Source organism: Aplysia californica, unplaced genomic scaffold (assembly GCF_000002075.1).
Source record: "Aplysia californica isolate F4 #8 unplaced genomic scaffold, AplCal3.0 scaffold00470, whole genome shotgun sequence".
NCBI classification, from domain to species: domain Eukaryota; kingdom Metazoa; phylum Mollusca; class Gastropoda; order Aplysiida; family Aplysiidae; genus Aplysia; species Aplysia californica.
This window is the reverse complement of record NW_004797740.1, coordinates 41,943-50,636: the sequence shown is the minus strand read 5'-3', so window position 1 is coordinate 50,636 and position 8,694 is coordinate 41,943.

Sequence of the window (8,694 nt, the reverse complement as noted above, 5' to 3'; positions counted from 1 at the left end):
GGGGGCTAACTCCTAATGATCTCGTGGTTGCTGTGAGTTCCTGTGGGGTTTTTTCCTCGACTTTTTACCGCTCTTTTATCAGGTTCTCGCTGATTTCCTGGTCACGAAAAACTTGACAGAGATGGCAAAATTTGAAACCAAATTGCTAATACAATTTGTAGCACTGCAATCTCTGCTTCTTTGCCTCATGTTTGTGTATTCACATCTTTGGTACTTTTTTTGCTTCTTTTTTTTTTGGGGGGGGGGGAGAAGACTGATTCATGAATTGATTTCACGAAACGCCCGTAACGTTTCACCAAAAACGATGGCATTTAAAGTGTGTTTCGTTTACAGACCGTCGGTCAACGAGGAACTAGAACACTTGCCCTTACGTTTTTATTTATTATATATTTGGCAACTTGGAAACACATGTGTCACTTTTCCTATAAAACTACGACTGCTAGAGAGTTGAAAGTTGGCAAGTACCTGCAAAAAGATAGATAGGTCCCCATGAAGGAGCCCGATTTTTTAAATTTATTTCCTGAATTTAGAAAAATACATTCAACAAAAAGTTCCCTTCCTTCTTTGGACTTTGTGATTATTCCCTGAGAAACGAAGCAAATCTGCGTAGCTGTCCTTCACACCGGAAGTGCCGGAAGTGATATTTTGCGTGGCGCTTTTTGTTTTTGAGAGTATAGATCTAGACCTTCTAATTTTTTTGCATCTCTCAAGTATTAATGCTCTATTCCAGTAGAGTGTAAAATATAGTAGGCCAATAACTTTCAATTGATGTTGATGCACCGATCATTCCTTTCATCGAAAGGGGGCCCAGCTAATATTATATATGTGTGTTTACACGGCACTGTGAGGAACATTATGACTGCGCTCGTTTGCACGACATTAGCTTTTATAGTGTAAAATGTCCGCTGTGTTTTCAGTCTTTTGCTGACTGGAGAGTGACCTTTTCCTGTTATCCCATTACAGCATAAACTGAATGAAAGTTCAGAGTACTTGTTTTCAATGTTGCCCTAAATGAAACATCAGCCGGCGACAAAATATTCCTCAAACTTTTGTAATAAATGTACATATGTAAGTGTAATTGTAAATGTTTCAGTCCCGATTGGCACAACGTAAACCAGTTTGGAGACAGGTTGCTTCGACCCTTACCATCAAGGCCGACCGGAGTGTGATGCATCACGCACAACAGACAGAGATACTCGATGCCCCCCCCCCTTCTTTTTCACCCAAGGAAGTTAAACTCGTCTCCTTTGCGTGCAAAGGGGGCTCTAGTGGTCGAGAGGTTTCGGTGTTCGCCTCTCATTCAATACATTCCGGGTTCGAAACCTGCCAGCGACGGAAAATTTTCTTCTCTCCTTTCCTGCTCCATAACAATGTTCTGTCGTCTTCTTTCGTCTCCATTTTCTGCTCACACCTCCTCTCCTCCTTTGCCCCCCTCCTCTGGGCTTCTGACTCTTTTGCCGCCTTTCTACTGCTACTGCTTGGCTCCGCCTTACTGCTATCTTTCTGTCACACCCCTTGTCTTATAGTCGGTAAGATCTAACAACTGGCCTTCTCGGATAAGAGCGAAAAATCTCGTAGGCTTCGTGTGCGAGTTGCGCACGTTAAAGATCCCTTGGTGGTCCAAAATCGAAGAGTAGGCTTCGGCCACCATTCAGGCAAGATTCTTCTTTTTTTTATACCAAACTTAAATAAATCTTTAATGTGTCCTGCGCACTCATATGATCTTACGCAGTTGTTAAAAAACACTTATCAAAAATTAAAAATTTGAGTGCAACACCATATTCATCCCAACACTCACCTATCAGTGCCAAACATGGACCACAAACAAGACATTAGAGCAAAGAATTACAACATGTGAAATGCGATGCCATAGAAAAGCAGTAAACAAGACCAGGCGAGACAAAATTAGAAACATAGTAATCAGATAAAGGGTGGGCATAAATGATGTCTTGCATCACATCCAGCACCAAGGAATCAAATGGTTCGGATATCTCATGCGATTTACAGCACACCACCCAGCACAACATGCCTACATAAAAAAATTCGATGGCAACAAGGCTAGAGGGCGACCGAGAAAGACTTGAATAGATGGAGTGGGGGAAACATTAACAACTCATGGCATCCCCCCGGACCCAAGCTCTCCGACTGGTGGCAGAGAGACGTCTCTTTCTTCCCGCGACACCCAAAAGGATATAGTATAAGCGGGGGATACAAGTAAAAGTAAAAGTAAAGAGTGCAATGGCAAAGAGCAACGTTTTCATCTTGAACGTGCTTGACTGTGTAGTAAGACAAATAACCAAATAACCAAAACCCACTCGCATAAGAACCTCAAACTTTGGTCACAGTTGTAGCAACTTCTCCACAAAGAAACTTAAGTGAACTCGGAGACAAGAGAGGAGAAATCATCAAGAATGTGGTAGACCCCAAAGGCCAAGTAGTGTTCCTAACAGACGCCATGTCAGTACTGCAGGCAATCACTTCCGGCAAACTACCAAGGCTACGAAAAGAAACTGAGGACATCCCATGTCTGAGGATCATGCTGCAGTGGATTCCATCACACTGTGGTGTCGTAGGAAATGAGCAGGCAGACAGGATGACCAAAACTAGGAGCACAGAGAGAGCAGCCAGGCAACAGCATTAACTACACAGAAATAAAAACTTTTATAAAAACACTATTTAAAGCACCTCAGACACCAGATGGCTGCCATGAGCTGTCCCGCCAAGAACAAGTGATTATCTTCAGACCAAGGACACAACACACAAGACTGAGACAACATATATACAAATGTTTTAAACTAGTACAATCACCAAAATGCCAGTGTGGAGAGGCGGACCAAACTGTTGAACACATCCTTCAGCGCTGCAAGACACACTGGGCCCTGAGACAGAAAACGTGGCTAACCCCTCTGACACTGCAAGAGAAGCTATACGGGCCGACAGATGAACTGAGCAGGACGGCCCAATTTATGACAGATACCAGACTTCAAGTGTGATGCGATCGAGAAGAAGAAGAAGAAGAGGAGAAAAAGGTCTTTAACATCCAAGTATTCCTACACCCTAATTAGTATTATTTAATAGGAGCAGAGTTGCTTCGACCCTGCCTGTCAGGACCAAAAGAAGGTTGAATGGGATGCAACATATATTATTATCATCTAGCTGACGATAATTGAAGCAAATCGATAAAGATTTTCCCCATTGGGGAATGAGAATCACAGCAAAGAAACAAACCATTGCACCACTGATGCAGATAGATTAGCATAGCAATTATACAGAATGCAGTGAAACTTGGCATACTTATAATGATGATGTAGACCATTAGCATTTCGTTTAAGCCAATTTAGATTGCTTTTATTTACTGGGGTAATTTATCCTTCGTCCACATTTTGTGTTTATGGTTGGCTTGGACATGTGATATAGTTTGGGCCAGACCAGCCTGATCCCACACCTTTCTCCTCGGATCAATATAATGTATTCATTTTCTATTATGCCGTTCTTCAGCCCCTCACTTACATAATATGCGTATGCACAGCACAGAACAACACGGCCCAGAACAGTACAGCACAGCACAGCTCTCACGCGCATGCGGGCACGCACGCACACACACACACACACACACACACATACACACACACACACACACAAATACACACACACAAACGTACACGCCCCCACCACACGCTCACACAAGCTCCCTCTCTTTCACACACACACACTAATACGCACATACACATACGCACACGAACACACACACACTACACGCTCGCACGAGCTCTCTCACACACACAAACATATACGCACACACAAACGCACGCACATACGACATACATACACGCACACACACCACACGCTCGTGCTAAAGCTCACACTTACATACACACATACGCACACACACACACACACACACACACACACACACACACACACACACACACACACACATACACACAACACGCTCGCACAAGCTCACATTCACACGAGCAGACACACACACACACACACACACACACACACACACACACACACACACACACACCACACCACACGCTCGCACGCGTTCACGGCTCACACACACGCGCACGCGCATACACAATTTCTGGGTAGACATTTCACGAGAGGATACCGAAACTTCACTATTCTCAACAGAGGTTGATGGTCGTAGAGTATTATTATATTACATTATAATAACTGCTTAAAACATTGTTTTGAATAAGGACCACTACGATTTTTCTTGCAGCACTACTAATGACGTATTTGGTGGTTCTGCCTTCGTCATTTAACTGAATGGGTTGTTTGAAACTGAATGATCTCTTGTCACTCTTTGAAATTTATTTTAAAAGAAGTCAACGGAATTTTTTTTTTTAATCCTAAGTTTTAAATTTATTTTTCGCACGGCCCTGAATGACTGAATAATCAAATAAATGTCACATTTCGGAAAGCACCATTACTTGTCATAATTGTTGGGTGAGTTTTTCTGGCCTGGGGGGATATTTATTGCTGATTGTTCGTATGGTCTTTACAAATTAGAGATCGAGGTGCGACGACCGGAAATGTGGAAGAGCGGATGCGGTCCGAACGTCCAAGAAGCACAACAAAGCAACAGGATCGCCACAATGTTCCAGCGATACTACGAGCCAGAACTTCAAATGCTACACATCTCAGACAACAGCTGGTAATTCATAGCAACATCCAAATGACTGCCCGGACCATAAGAAACAGAGCATGATATATTATGTCAACATGGACTCCGCTCAAGACAACCAGCAGTCCGTTTCTCTCCTGACCCAGGCTCACGGCAATGCCTGACGATCCTGAAGTACTCAACACATGCGATGGACACGACAACAGTGGTCAAATGTGATGCTCACCTTCGAGTCCAGATTCCCATTGTTTTTCAAACACGGCAAAATTCGTACCTGGGGAAGCCCAGGGGAACACTTTCAGGACGCCTGTGTACAGTGGCATAGCCATTATTAAGGGGTCCGCCGTTGTGTGGGTGGCATTGGTCTAAACAGAACACCCTTCCGTCACAATTCACGCAATCTAATCGAACTTCGCTACATGACATGGACAAGTACCTTCAAACTATTGCCTTGCCTGCCCTTAGAGCTGTAGTGGGACCATGCGCCATCCTCCAGAACAATATCGCTTGGCCACACCGTGTTCTTGTCATAGACAATTTCCAGCAGCATTTCTGAATGCATAGGGTGGTCTGGCCAGATTGATCACTTGATCTAAACCCCATATAACATTAAAGGATTTACTTGGGTGACTCATGAGAATCTACCCCCCTCACCCAACAACGTGGACAAACTTGTTCATAATCAGGAACAGGAAAGGCAGGCAGTGTCACAGCTCACTTATTCAATCCATATAAGGCAACTTTGCACTCACGGCTCACATTATGCTTATGGCGGCCACACGCAATTTAAGCCTCTCATTTTGCCAATTTGATCCGGGTGACTTTTGAACAGTGGAGGTAAGTCATTCAACACTTTGAATTGAATGCGCAAATAAAACTGACGTTGTCAAATCCATACAGCTGAAAGTCTCGATTCGCTCAAAACCATGGATTTCAAGTTGTAGACATTTATTTTTAGCTTCTTCAGCCTCTCTTACAACTATTCCATCACATAAGAACCCTCTAAAGCCGTATTTCTTCCCATACCGGGCGTGTTTGTCACCACCTTTTCCTCATAAAGTCAATCTTTTATTTTTCTTTATCACCCGTTTTCTCTAAACGTGGTTTTTCTGTATACTTTTGTTAATAACTCCACCATTTTTTATCCAATCTTCATGAAATTTTCAGAGAATGAAGAAATGATATGATATTAAAACTTTGTATGATTATATTTTGATATATGCAATAGTTTTTCGTTGGTGGTGTTTTGAATGTGAATGTTCACGGATTTTTTTCAAACGTGAACGCTACCTCAGGAAAAAATTCATTAAAAATGTTTTAGGATGTTTAGGCAAAATTCATCACACAGATTTGTAGATTTATAGTTTGCCAAGATGCATGCAAAAAATATTTATTTCCATGAAAAATAAATGTGGTATTAATTACGTAAGATGTGTCAACAATATCCAATATGGTCGTCGTATCCATTGACAGGAAACTTTTTTCTCAAATTTGATTGCGGATTTTTAGACTCTTTTCTATGCTTATTATATGATTATATGTGGGAATTTTGGTTTTGATCCCGTAGTAAGCGAGAGAGCCTTCAGCTCTAGCCCCCCCCCCCCCCCCCCTCTTAACAAAGTGAACAAAGTATCGTTTAAGGCAAACGTGGTGGGGGTGGTTTTTTTGAAAACTCTAACGTAATTCAGGATTTATGTTTCTCTTAGTTAGTTATAGTAAAAGTTTTACGGCACTTGCCACACAATAAGGTCATATAAGTGCCGAAGATTAGAGGTGTTACAAGAGAGTAACAAACACAAAAAAAGAAGGAGGAGAGATAAGGATGATAGATGTATGATAGGAAAGAAGAAGCAAACCACACCAGAGCACCCGCCAACCACCCACTACGTTTCTCTGAGTCGTCCGTAACTTATTTTGAGTAGTATAGTATGGCATGCAACCATCAATGTCCATGTTAAGTTAATGATCGGTACTTGCGTATTGCCGAATTGTGATAATTAAGTATTTCAGTTCTAGCTCTCTAGCTGTTCATTTCATAAATGAAGAACAATAAAGCCTTATAAATAGACCGATGCTATGGTTTCTGGAAACTGTTATATGATTCAACTTCATTCAACAGCCCCCTTTGTTTTGATAGCACGTAAAAATCAGAATAGCAGATACAAAAAGTATAAGTTGGAATACAAAGGTTTACATTTTCGGAATATTTTTTAACACCATCTTACTTTACTTTTTACTTTTCCATCCTGTATCCGTTAAACGTCGAGGGGAAATGAAATGCAGTTTTCTATGGTAGGCCAGCTCCGCAGCTCTTTTAGTCAGGACATTATGCTTTCTCAGGGTTTCTTTGATACCCTCAATCCACTTTTTGCGTGACCTTCCTCGCTCATCCTTTATAGTTTGAATGCTTGGCACTATAGGCTCCCGAGGCTGTCTGGCTAGGTGACATACGTATTAGGTGGCCAAACCATTTTATTCTCTCTCGTTCTATGAACTGCAGGCAGGATTCAGTGCTAATTGCTGCTCTTACTTCTTCATTTCTCTGCCTCTCTCGTCTATGGATGTTAAGGGTTTTGCGGAGACATTTTATTTCGCAAGCAGTGATTTTGTTTTCTTGGCTTTTACTTAATGTCCAGGTCAGGCAGTAGTAGCATAATGACATAATGTTGGTATAACTATTGAAATAATAAGCTGTCTCTTTGTGTCCATGGAGATATTTGGATGAGATAGGAAGGGGGGGGGGGTGGTGGTTGGAGACAGAATCGGCTTTTTGAGTAAGCATTTCGATTTCTCTGTCTGTCGACCCGTTTTCAGAAAAAGTGCTGTCAAGATACTTAAACTCCTTCACCTATTTCAGTTGTTTACTAACTATTGACATGGATGTTCAGGGGACTATGGTTTCTGCTCACTTTCATAACTTCTGTTTTTGATGTGCTTATTTTTGTGTTAAATTTCTCGCAGCTGTTGTTCAGTTCGCTAGTGTGATTTTTGGAGGCTTTGTTAGTTTGGATGAATAAGACATTTGTCGTCTGCGAATAGAAGTTCATTCAGGCTTTCTGGGCTTTGGTTTTCGTCTTGCGTTATTGTGTCCATATAAACTAGTCAACAAAAGTTAAGGAACATTTGGGAAAAAGTGTATAACTTCGAAAGTAAACTTCAACACGAAATGAAATCTGGTACACATTTAAATAAACATGTGTATAACAAATAACAAAAAAGAAAATTAAGTTATTCCATTTAAACTTGCTTGAAAAGTTCATTGAGTTTGGTAGGGGTTAAAATCCCAAATCACAAAATTGTCAAGTGGTTTCGGAGTTATGTTAACTTCTGACTACAACAAAAACAAAACAGTTCCGATGATTTCAATAATGAGTATGCCCACCACGATTGTTCTAGCACTCAGTACACCGGCTCCTCATCGAGTTCATGAGGTTGGTGAACACTCTCTGAGGCATCGTCTGCCACTCTGCCCGCAGCATCTGAAACAGTTGCTGCGCGTCTCCTGGAGGGTGGGGGGTAGTTGTCTCTGACTCGACGTTGCAGCTCATCCCAGTGGTTTTCTATGGGATTCAAGGCCGGACTGCAGGCCGGCCAGTCCATTCGGTTGATGCCAGCCTGCTGCATGAAGTTTTGGACAAGCAACGCTCTACGAGGTCGGGCGTTGTCATCCTGGTACATCGCGTGTGGCCCCATCTGCTGCAGCAGAGTAGGTAGTGCTAATGGGCGGAGTATCTCATCTCTGGTAACGTATTGCAGTGAGATTCCCTTGCACATGGTACAGAGGTGTTCTGTGGTTCAGACTGAATGCACCCCATACCATCACGGAACCACCACCAAAAGGCACCACTTCTCTGGCGGCTGCATCGAGGAGCCGCTCTCCGGGTCGTCTCCAAACCCTGATACGACCGTCTTTGTGATGCAAAGAGAACCGGGACTCGTCGCTGATGAGAACGTTTGCCCATTGTTGACGTGTCCATCTTACATGGCGTCGGCAAAAGGCAAGACGAGCAGCCTTGTGTGCTGGGGTGAGACGCCGACGGACTGCTGGTCGACGT